General features: G+C 47.4%; 1 protein-coding gene and 1 non-coding gene across 2 annotated transcripts in view; both read left to right on the top strand.

The window, feature by feature from the left end:
* LOC115321873 overlaps positions 1-12,378 on the top strand; it is a 276,363-nt gene that overhangs the window by 40,905 nt on the left and 223,080 nt on the right. The gene's annotated exons all lie outside the window — the stretch shown is intronic.
* On the top strand, positions 2,490-2,561 carry Trnaw-cca. Its single transcript has one exon. It is a non-coding gene; the product is annotated as a tRNA-Trp (tRNA).

The raw sequence follows: 12,378 nt of genomic DNA, 5'->3' as shown, positions 1-12,378 counted from the left end.
TCGAATCAACACCACCCGCAGAGCTATAATCTGGGGCTTTGAGCTGACGACTCGCTTCCTCAGCGAAAGATGAGAGCCTCTGTTTTTTTCTTAATGAAGCTCTTCTTCTAGCATTCTGTTATCAGTATACCGAGTCAGTACCATGGGACCAGAAGAAAGGAGAAGCAGAGACAAAGAAAGTCGGACAAAGGAAACACCCTCAGATCGAGAGCAGTGTGTTGCCGGAGACAGGAAGTCGGAGCGTGGCCAACCACCACGGAGAGGGAAAGCTCGCCGGGTGGACCTCCCCGCGGATGCACCACGCCTTCGAAACCCCGAGCAGGACACCGAAAGCAAAAAGGCCAAAGAGCGGACGCCGATTCCATCTGGCCCCGCGTGCACAACACACAAGGCAGACGCGCATTCCCGCCCACATACGATGACCGCTGGTCCAAAACAGTACAGTGGTACGCGGCAGAGCTTTGCCTGGTCGGGACTGATAAGCGATAAATCAGTGAGACAATGATTTATCGTGGCGCAAAATGAAGGGCTTGCCGCTCGAGGGAGTCCCAGGAACTGTTCGACACGACCGACCGCCTGCAATCGGGAGAAGGATCGCTTTCGCTTCTACGACGCGGGACCAGCACGGGGACGCCGGTGGCGCGCTTCCGCACACTTCGCTGCAGATACGAGAGCCCGGTCCCGAGAGACAAAGCGAAATTCGGTCAGTGGAGTAAGCAAAGTTGTCAACCCTGGGTAACTTTGAACCTGGTTCACGTAGGGGTGGTAGTAGCTGGAAATTCAGATCCAGTTTTAATGGACGTTTAGAACTATACTCAGCGTCAATTATGTTGCGCTACGTTGTCGACGCTAGCCTAGCTTCCACACACTGCTACAGCCCCGCACTACTGCGACACGTGCACGTGACTTCCTCCTGCATTCACATGTCTTCACGCAAGTTACATTGACAGCGTTAGAGCACTGCAGAAGGCGGGGTTGTAGCACTGTGGAAGCTAAGCTAAAGCCTCGACAACATAGCACGAAATAGTTCAGGCCGAGTAGTCTGAACTCAGATATTACACACAGATACGGACGGGAAAGAGGAGTACGACGCTTCACGTCCACTGTGACTTTATATTCGCGCACTACGTATATCTGGTGTGAGCAGAACTGGCCGGACTCCTTTTCAGTTTGGGGCCTGACGAATGTTTCGAGCGTTTTAACTACCCAGATATATGCTTAGCTTTAAAATCTCTTAGCACGCAAAAAAAAAAAGAAAAAGCGTTTCCCGTCAAAATTTGCGCAAAAAGAGCATCACCAGCGCGGCTTTATTAGTGGGACCCCGGACGCCCATGTTCCGGCCACGTCACACGAATGCCTGATCCTGCGCGCGTTAGCAAAGGCGTCTTTGGCATCTGCGTATCTATCGGAGGGCATAGTCGGCCTCCTAGCCCCCTCATTCCCAGCTCTGCTGAAACTTGCATCGGGCGAACCAAAAATACACCATTCCATCGACTTTGCTTCCTCCAGAAGCATAAACAAAAAAAAAAAAAAACCAAAAAAAGTCGAGAGAGGTGACGGTCTTAGCGGCGCTCCGATCAGGCGGCCCCGGAAAGTCCCTTGCTGCTCCCGGAGCGCCGACAGCAGCGCCTAACAAGCCAGGCGACGCCTAGGCGTCCCCGAGCGGCCGCTCATCAACCCACACCGGAGGCTTTAGCGCCTAATCTCCGTTTCGTGCAGCTGAACGCGCTCACCAAAGGAGATCAGCCATCCGCATCCGCCGGGCCCCACGGCTCCTCGAATAACTGTCGTCTCTGTACACTTCCAGTCCCTCATCCGCCGAGCCAACGGTATCGCGTCACGTTGGACCTGGCGGCCGCCCTCTACAACGGGGCAGCGAAAAATTCGACCGGGATTAGTCCTTCTCAATTAGACCGCTCCTGAGTACGGCTACGTGCGACGGACGGTGGGAGTCCGTTGCACCATTTGCTAGACAAACTGCTTTTTTTTGTTTTTTTGTCAGTATACAAAACGGGTAAAAGGTATATATTACAGTGCCCCACCCCCGACATCTAAAAATGTTAAAGTACACAATACGGGAGGGGAACCCCCTCCCGTCGGGCCCTCCCCATCTCCCGAATAGTTCCGCCGTCTCTGATGATTAGCCACTCAGGTAACCGAAACCACGAAAGAAGGCGCTTCATGAACACATGTTCTGAATTCCGTCTGCGGTTTCGACGCTGAATCCGTAGCAAAGTGAAAGTTGCTCCTGTTTAGCGTGCGAATGATAATGTTTAAGTTTTCGTGTTGGTAATTTTGCTAAGTGGGATGTCAACAATCGTCCGTAACTTAACCGAATAATTAAAAAAAAAAGCACAAAAAAAAAACGCGACCGTAAGAATATATATATATATATATAAAAAAAAAAAAAAAAAAAAAGCTGCGGCAGACCAGCTGTATGGCGTAGCTTCATTCCTGCTGTCAACATCTCGCCCTCTCTCCTCCAGCCCGACTCGGTGGCGCAACGGTAGCGCGTCTGACTCCAGATCAGAAGGTTGCGTGTTCGAATCACGTCCGGGTCAATGCGAGTTTCTTTTTTTTTTTTTACACTTATATATTTTGCTGGATGATCTATATATTTTGCTGGATGATCCGCACGAGAAACCCCCTACGACGACCCCCAGAGCCGTTCTTTTAGGGGGAGGGGGAAGGGGGGGGGGGCAATATTTAGCTCGTACTGTCGTAGCATCAGGCTTCCAAGTGCTGACATCAGCTTCTGGGCAATCTGGATTCCTCCTTTCTCTAGCGCAGTATGCAAACCAGCGCTTTGCCAGTCGCATGTAGACGCGGTAATGCGCACTGCGCACTTCCTGCGGCTGCAGATGTCGATGAGCACGACCTGGACGACTGGCGCTGCGGTGAATAAGACAGCTCGTGTGGCCGTCCTTTGTGAGTATGACGACGTAGTAAATACGAAGGGTTTTAATTTCATTATTCGGTGCGCTCACTGAAAGTTGCTTGCAAGGGGGGGGGGGGGGGGGGGGGGGGGGGGCAGGGTCTTGGGGTTTCAAAGAAAATTGCTGAAGGTATCCCACGGCATTGCGGTGTGTTCCTCGCTTTAGAAAGCGAGCAAAACACGCGCCGTACACACGAACAATGAAAATGGAATTGGCCAGGACCTCCTTGTTTTTGAAAACGTGTATACTTTATTTTAATGTTTACAAATCCACAACCCAGCGCGCGCGTGTTCCTCGCTTCGCAAAACGAGTAAATCACGCGCCATTCTCACGAACGCTAAAAACGGCACCGGTTGGAAGCCCTTTCTTGGAAAGGCGTCTGCGGAGAGCAATTCGTCTGCATCTTGCGCAGGAGTTGAAGTGACGTCCGAACGACGCCGAGAGCTCTGATTGGCTTTGATTGGAAAGATAGTGGGAAGACCTCAATGTCAAACGCCTCGAGGTCTCCCACTATTTTTTTTTTATTAACCAATAAGAGTTTGGCGTTCTGACAACATCGCAACCCCATGCAAGAAGCATACTAACTTAAGGTTGAACTCCATGGAGCGAATTATGCGACGAATAACTGACGAACGTCGCCCGACCGCACGCTCGCTTTGTAGCAGTCACTGTGTTGATTCCACGCGCAGAGCAAAAGCCGCCGGGCAAAGTTCGTCGATTTCTTGCAGCATATCCGTCCCATGGGGTTCAGCCTTTACGATCCGCATCAACAATTGCAAGCATGGCGCCCCGAATGGTGCCCCATAAGTGCAAGCACGTGCAGCTTGCGCGTGGACATAGCTTTGGCAAGCTTGCACCTGTACGGGCTTGTCTCCACGAGCAGAGACATGGCGGCTGCCAGTCGCCTTGCTAGCAATCGTCTATATACTATACATTTCTAAACGACATTTACAGATCGGAGTATTCTCACAGTTAAAGCGAAAACTATATATATATTAGCCTCAACTGTGCGTATTACGGTTATCATATTATTTTCAATATGGCCCATATTTATTTATTTATTATTTATTACCTACTTCAACCCAGTGGGCGTTACAGTAAAGGGGCGGGGGGGAGGTATAGCACATGAGAAATAGCGCAGAACTGTAAAATATACAGATGTCAAACAAAACAATACAACAGCCACAGTATACTGCTAACAACTAAAAATTGACACAACAAAGAAAAATCGCCTGAAAATAAAATAACCCAAACCTTTGGACGGGAGTCATGTGACTCGCGGGAATCCTCCATGCACGATGTGCTTCCGTGTCCATCACGTTTTGGCAGATCTGAAGGCTCTCGTTCAGTTCCTTGATTACAATGGCTTGACCGACAATACCAAATAGATACTTTAATCTTATTCGTGTCGTATTCACTATCATAACTCGATGCGCTAACGTATATTTTTAGAGCGGAGCTCTTAGGCGCCCGTTTACGCGTATACCGGCGTCGGCGTCGCCGTAACGGCTTCGCTAAGATTAAGCGGGGCACTGAATTGGTGTTGAGGTCACGTGACGTCATTTCCCCAGCTAAATTTAGCGGGGAAACTGTGGGCGAACGGAAGGGTTGGAGGAGGAGGAGGGGAGGGTGCAGAGGAAGTGGAAGGGCGGGCACGGGGGAGGAGGACGGGGAGTAGAAGGGGAGGAGGATGAAGAAGAAAGGAGAGGAGGAGAGGAAGAGGGGAGGGTACGGAGGAGGAGGAGAGGAATACCCTCCCCTCCTCCTCTCAAGAGCTGCGCTCTAATTTCGCATTACAGAGATTTGTAAACGTCTTTCATTTTCTTTCTCCTGTTTCTTCACCTATTATTGTGTTATTATTATAGTGCTTTTGTTGATCGCCTCTTCATGCCTTTCTCCTTTCCTTAAAATGCGTTGCCTAATGCGAGCTAAGGTCTAGACTGAACAGTCGGTTTTAATTAATATGTTCTCTCCTCCTCTTTCTCCCTCTCTCTCTCTCCAGTTGCGGCAGAACAGAAACTTTAGCTTTCAGTACGGCCTAATGATTAAAGCGGCCACGGTAATAGATTGTTGAATTCAAACGTCCTCGAAATGAGGCTGCTAAGACGACGTTCGTCATCACACGAGAACAGCACCTCATCGGCCGCTCGCAGGACGGTTCCTTTTTTCAGGCCCTCCAATTCGTCATTAGAGGCACGCTTTAAGAGGCACTGCTTTATTCCTTACGTGTTTTCCTTTTTAGGAACCTTAATAGGCCGTCTTATGGATCATGAATACGTGCGTGCGCACGTGTGCTTTTGTGACTACTATACGCATATCATCATTTTGTTTTTAACTTTTACGATAATTATTTTTCTACCGCTGTCTCTCCCAAATTCCGGCTCGTCAGGGTAAGAAAAGCGAGACAACCTTTTTAGATAGTTTCTGTAGAAAACGTCCCAGAATTTTTCCTCTCCAAAATACCGCTCCCTCCCCCCCCCCCCCCCCAAAAAAAATAAATAAAAAAATACATGGAGCGGTATTTCGTTGCACGTGTATAAAAGCTCGCCCGACGGGGGAAATTCCTCCTAATATTTTCACTGGCAGGGTCGTCTCTGACAACTTTCGTTACGAAGAAAAATTGAGAGGACTTTTTGAATTGCAAGTTCTCAATAGGCCTTGAATTCAAAGCTGCTATTGCGAGACACGTCTCTCTAGTCGCCGTCTTTCTAAAAATCAGACGGCGTCAATGTAGCCGTCGAGTGACTGTGTTTCTTAAGATTATATGACGTTCCCATTAAGGTCAGCAATAATTAAAAGTTATATATAGGGTGCCTACATTCTCCAATTTTATAGGGGTTTTATGGCCACGTATAAAGAAATCTAGGTGAAATCCAAAGAGAGGTGTAACTTAATATTGAACACCGTCCCCAATTACCGTATTTTCGGCTCTGCTATGGTGTTTAAAATTGCTGTTGCGAACTAAAAAAAAAAAAAAAGAAATAATAAATAAATAAATAAAGCGTCCCGCTACTGCGGCAAACAAGATCAATCCTAGCGCTGGAAAGGTTTATACCCAGCTGCTCTAACGCTCGTTAAAACTGCCATGAGATGCCTGCTTCTTCATTCGAGGCCGAAATTTCCCGATTCTACCCTTCCGCTCGGCTTCAAGAGGGCTTAAGCGCAAGCGCAGTGAATGCAGGCTTCTCAGTTTCGTCATACCGATGTGTGCCTCAACACTAATGTTAAGGTTAATTATAAGTTAGGTTTTAGACATGGTGAGTTACATCTGTCAGTGTATGACAACACTGTCAGACGCTGCAAGTGAGAACTTTTGCCAGTGCAGTGCCCCTGCTATCCTGGGGTCATGAACGTGCATCACGCAGCAGGGATACAAGATCGCACGATAGTGCGGTGCTCACCCAGATCTAAACAGGCGAGGCTAATAGTGATGTGCGCTGCGATAAACGCAGAGGGAAAACAAAAACGACAAAGGTAGGCAAAATTCTAAAAAAAAAAAAAAGCTACGAGGCTCTTCCTCTTTTCTCAGCCCCCTAAATGTGTTAAAACAGCCGCCCGTGTTTGCGTTCCGTGTATATTAACCATCGCGAGAAGAATAAACGAGAGACAATACTCAACGAACGCGGTTGGTTGAATTGTAGGTCCATCACGCTGTAGGAGGCTTGCGTTGACAGCGACGTGAGCGTTCCAGAAATCCCTTTTTGCGGCATGATGTCGCTCCAGAAAGCACAAAAAGAATGCCCACCGTTTTCTTTTCTTTTTTCTTCTTTTATGTTTCGCTGTGAACTGGTGTGATGCGATATAGCTCTTTTAATGTCGATCATCCCTTTACCATAACATAAAGCTGACAGGGCGCCGAAGAGCAGGGCGCATTGATTTGTGTCGTGCGGCTCACGGCACAAACCCACGTGCAGCATGCTATCCGGAAAATGGCATACGAGCGCGTTTAGACCAAAAAAACTTTACGGCATCTAGCCGCTTGGTTTAAGAAAAACGCACGCATGCGCAGGGCTATCGCACCAACGAGACGAGATCGCCCGCGATTTTAATTCATGTGACATGGCATGCTGTGTACAGGCTGGCGGACAAAGGGTGGAACCGTTAAAAAGCTGACAGAGCACATGCGCCACTTCTCTCGGCCGTGTTCCAAGAGATCATAAATGGCGAACTGAGGCATGACAGTGATCTTGAATTGATTATTCCGTCACGTTCCTCTGGCGTAAGAAAATATCCTTTAAAATGATATTCACCACCTGGTCAAACGCTTCCATCTCGGAGGCTCAAAATAGCCCGCATAAACGCGACGCGCCACAAAGCTGCCTGACAGGCAAAGCTGGCGGGAACATTACACCTAAAAAAAAAAAAAAAAAAAGCGTGCATCTACTTCCCCGCACAACACCCGGAGTGCCAATCACCTCAACTTATGGAGGCAGCTCAGCGAATCGCGATGCCGAGACATAAGCTTAGACCAAAAAACGTATGTCTGAGTTGTGACATTAAGCGATGCAAGCGTGACGTTTTGCACTGCTTAATGTCACAACTCAAACTGCGTTTTTTGGTCTCAACATATGTTCCGGCATCGTCATTCGCTGAGCTGCCTCTATAAGTTGCGCTGATTGGCACTCCGGGTGTTGTGCGGGAAAGTTGACGCACGGGCGTTTTTTTTTTAGACTGATATTTCTCGGCTTGCTATACCGCCATTTTTTTTAATGTTTGCACGGGTCCCGTGCCTTGTGCATTGATGTATTTGTGACCACTTGTAGAGTATAGACCCTTTCAGGGGGGGCAACATTTCATGGGCGCCGCCATCTTGACGTCACGTGACCCTGCCGCCATAGCCGACCTTCAGTTTCTCGCCGTTGCTCCGCGTTGCGTGCTGCACCGGCCACCACCGGAGCTTTGTTTTCGTGTTCTTTACGTTCCGCGTTGAAATCGTGTTTTCTTTAGGTCTTTTCGATATTTCTGGCTTTCACTTAATCATTTGATATGTACATAGTTCTTGTATTTTCTTATTTATGAAATGGAGTCGGACAGTGAATGGATCGACGATACAATATTAAGGCCTATAGACTTCAGAGACCATGTAAGTTCATCAAATTCTTACGTTTCTGTCGCTAATAAAGAGCAGTCAACACCATTGCGACCGGTGCAAATTTCAGCTGACGCAGTAAGGCTTTCGCAGTCGTCCTTCTAGCTGCATGTGCACGCTCGTTTCCGTGAAGCCGAACCGCATGTAAGCGATTTAGCCTACGACGAGTCGAGCGACGGCGACAACGACGGGAGTCATCGACGAGCAATGGAGATTTCTCACTGTCGCCCGTCGCATCGCTCGGTTTTCGGATTTCGAGAGAACTTAGCACTCATCGTCTTCGTCGCTTGCTCCCGTCGCTTCCATGCGGTTTGCCATCGTCGCGCGACTGACTGAGCGAAAGCGAAGCGGGTCGCCGTCGCTTGTCTCGTTGTTCGCCAAAGCCGAAGCGGTATACTCAAGCTGGGGGGACAACAAACCAAATGTTTTGTTTGTTTTTGGTAAGAGAAATCGAAGTTTCGAAGGCCGCTCCTTGTGCGACCAAAGCACTGGTCAAAGCGACGCGCTCGTGCCCAGATCGCGCTAGTCGAGGTTCAATTTCTTTGTTATGATGTGTTAGTAAACACCGGGCTGTGGACACAACTAGCTCGATAAAGCGCCCCCTATAGTGCGATCTCGTACCCAATTGCTAAATTAGCCTAACATCAAGGAGGATTCCAGCAATGAAATTGTACGCGCCGCTCGCTTCCCCGTATAAAAGATTCCAAGTAAATAAGGAAGATGAGATGTTGACGAACGCGCCTGCAAGAGACCAATGCTTTAGAACAGTTGCAGCTGCAGACGCCAGTACGTGCAACCCTTGTAACTACACTCGTAGAATGAAGGGGCTTGACACTCGTAGCATGCTGCTTGGTGCGTGGGTAATTTAGCAAAAGGTCTATCGAAAGGATTCGAAAAAAACATTGATATCGCGCGCGAGAATGAACGAATTATCTTCGTTAAATAGCGCTCCCCTGACACATAAAGTTATCCTTCGAAGTAAAAATGAAAAAAAAAAAAAAGCTTACGCTGAAAAAAGAAAGGGCTAACGTCTGGGGAAAACGGCAGGCGGCCAGGGAAAGAAGGAGCTTCTCTCGGTATAGAGCATCGCGGGTCGACAGGTGGTTATCGAAGGGGACAGTCTCGCTGCGAGCGCGCCGGCAGAATGAAATCGAGTGTGACGGTGTCGCGTCGAGAGACGACGCTGGGGAAAAAAAAAGAAAAAAAAAGAACGGAAGCGGCGACTCGGTCGCCGCGCACTAAGACCCAAACGCGCGCGCGCGCCCAAATGACGCCGGCAGCGACACGATCCAACGGCGCAACAGCTGCACATGGCTCTCGGCCCCGGAATCATGATGCGAAATTTATGAAGGTTCTCGGAGACCGGCCCATTTTCCCGCCGCGCTCTCCGGTGCGAGAAACGCATGCGCACCGTCCGGGGCCTCGAGTCTCGAGCTTTAGCCCGTGCGCGAGGGCTGGACTGCGGGCGAGCGAGTGTAAGAAGGACGGCTGTGTCGCGCGAAGAAAAGTAGAGGAACCAAGGAATGAGAATATGCGAATGCAGAAGAAAAAAAAAAAGTAAAAAGACCGAGGGGAAAAGGAAAAACAATTCGTGGAACTCTGCGTCTTAACGCGGCAGCACAGTGACCTCACAAAAAACAAGCTCATTACACTCCTGCTTCTGCTCTGAATACACGAGCACCTTTGCCCGGGATACGTATGACAGAGTCATATAAACAACGCTGCGCCACCAGACCAAGATTAAACGTTGTGAAGAAAGCAGTTCTGATTACGAAGTTGGGTGATATATTTTTCCTTTTTTTTTGTCTTTTATTTTGGACTACTCTCAAAAGTAGCATAAGTAGCACATGCGGTTGTAAATCAGGTCTTGGTTGCTTGTGATTTTTTGCGGTGATGTAAATAGTCCCTTTTCGGCTCACCTTGTTTCAGCTTAAACAGGTGCACAGACAGCGAACACGACCCAGTCTTTTCTAATTATTTTAGATTGATGCCCTTTATAGACGATAGCAATCGTGGCTCCAGCCTAAATGTTTCGCTAGTAGAATTTTAAGACTTGAAAAAAAAAAAAAGGTGTCTATGGTTCAAGCATGCATGTCGTCGTGGTAATCTTGAGGAAATATTACGCAGAGACCGTGCATGTCATTGTCTTGTTAAAAAAAAGACAACATGACCTTGTTTTTTTTTTTTACCTGAGACATAAATTTCCTTTTCACGGAACTGCGCATAAGCTCTCGCGTGTATGAGTTCACTACTTCATAAAAAGTGTATAATTTATCAGTTACTTTAAGAAAACGTTTAGCTAAAGATACTTCGAATTTCGTTAGCGATTGCGTTTTGGTTCCTAAAAAACTTTTAACAACACTTTCTCTGTCGACAGAGTGTTCGTGTATACTATGTCTTAAACGGGATTGGCAGTCATTAGAATTCTAAGTCAGTTCTATCTTCGGTACAGTAGGATTTGTAAAACCCTTTCATGTTGCGGAGTACATTGTATAAAGCTTGGGAAACGCATCGCCAAAACCTTGAAAGCATGCGTTTTGCCGTGCTACATAGCTTTCCGAGTGATTTCGAAGGCGCAGGGACTTTATCAAGACCATATTCGACTGATTAAATTTGTCCTTTATCACATTTTGCTTCATGTTCTGCAAAACAATCACTGTACGGCAACCTCAATGTTTCAGAGCCGATAAAGTACCACAGACATTAATGTTACAGGATTTAGTTGAGCTAGTTGGTGCACATTGGTGAAGAATGAGCTTGAACTCCGTTCCACCTAACCCTTCACCAAGATTACTGTTCTCCAGTTCCACAGTGATTGAGTTTCGCTCATCTGTTACACGAGTATTGCTGTCTGAATTCCAAAGATCATTTCACAGTTAGCATCAACAATTAGTCGGCTTTTTTTTTATTTTTGCTGGTTTTTATTTGCAACTCAAAATCTGTTACCAAAGCTAGTTGTCTGCTGGAATGTGCTTATCCAGGGAACTAATTTAGAAGGTAAAACTTATGGCTCTGCAATACCATATCCGAGAAAATCATGCGAGGAAGTGCCGATATCGTGTTCGCCATGACTTTCCCGCGATATATGTACTACATACATGACTCGAAATTCATCGAGGGACGGTTGTGGCGGCAAACGCTCGTCGCTAATTTTAGTAAAACCAGCACGGGCGACTGGTGATCGGAAAATCTCCTTAGCGTGCGTTCAGAAAGTGCTATGACCCTGCTTTTCGAACGGTGGCGGAGCGAATGAACACTTTGCGAAACATTATTACAGCAGCGACCCATAACGCCGAGTGAACAGCTCTTTGACTAATGGACCTCTCTTGGGGATCGATGCAGAGCCATATGGTGTGTGCGCACTAGAGAGCGCTCTCAGGGGCGCACCCTATTTCTTTGTGCTGTGAAGCGATCGTTTCACGGTACGGGTAGTCGTAAACAAGCTACATGAAGGCTTTCAAGCGTCCCAGGGATAGCCACACGCGCACAAAGCAGGCTTCACCGCGCCCGGTCGTGTGCTGCGAGGAAACCAACCACCGCTCCTGTGTAGGAGAATTGTTGCAGATTGCGCCCTCAATAGACCAGCCAGTTTTAACGCGAAACTTTCTTTGCCTCGTCAGAGGGGGTCGCCAGATTGAGTGAAGCCCAAAAAATCGACCGCGAATTTCGAGGCTGTTTGGCTGGTGTAAAGGTCACGTGATCAACGCTGATTGTCTGATTCCGGTGAGCATGGGAGGTTCGGAAAAACCTCCACGCTTGATAGCATCTTCATTCGAGGAACTGCTATCAAGTGTCTATGCCCCGTGTTCAGTAAGTTCAGTAGGTTCAATAATTAATCACTGATAGTTATTCCGCTGAATATTTAGACAGGTCATCCTAACTTCTAGCCGTGCACAAAAGGTTGAATTACAATGTTTATTGATATCCATGCTTATGTACTTTTCTTAGTTGGTCATGCAATCAAAATATTTTAAGTCTTATAAATAGAGGCTGTTTTCAGCATTATTAAGTATCAGTAGCCTCGGTAAATGCCGATATTTTGGGCAAGCTTTGACGGCAAATGACTGGAGAAATTGTGGCTGTAAATCCATGGCGAAACAGATTAAAATGTTGTTCATCCTTTTCAGTAATGCTTGCACAAATAAATAATTATTATTTAATTGCCTGGCGTAAACGTTTCACTACGGCCTATATCATTTTGAGATTGTAACAGTAATGAAGAAGAAGAAATATGAAGCGGTTAAAATGAGCTTAAACTATATTGCGAAAGCACAGACTGCTTTTCGCTGTTCTCAGAAATTAAACCACAGCCATTCTGTTTTAATTACTGCTGAGAAGGGTCACTGTGAAGAG

The sequence above is a fragment of the Ixodes scapularis genome, unplaced genomic scaffold (genome assembly GCF_016920785.2).
Source record: "Ixodes scapularis isolate PalLabHiFi unplaced genomic scaffold, ASM1692078v2 PGA_scaffold9__187_contigs__length_104089568, whole genome shotgun sequence".
NCBI lineage: Eukaryota > Metazoa > Arthropoda > Arachnida > Ixodida > Ixodidae > Ixodes > Ixodes scapularis.
The sequence above is the reverse complement of the archived record's forward strand: the minus strand, read 5'-3'. Positions and strand labels throughout refer to the sequence as shown.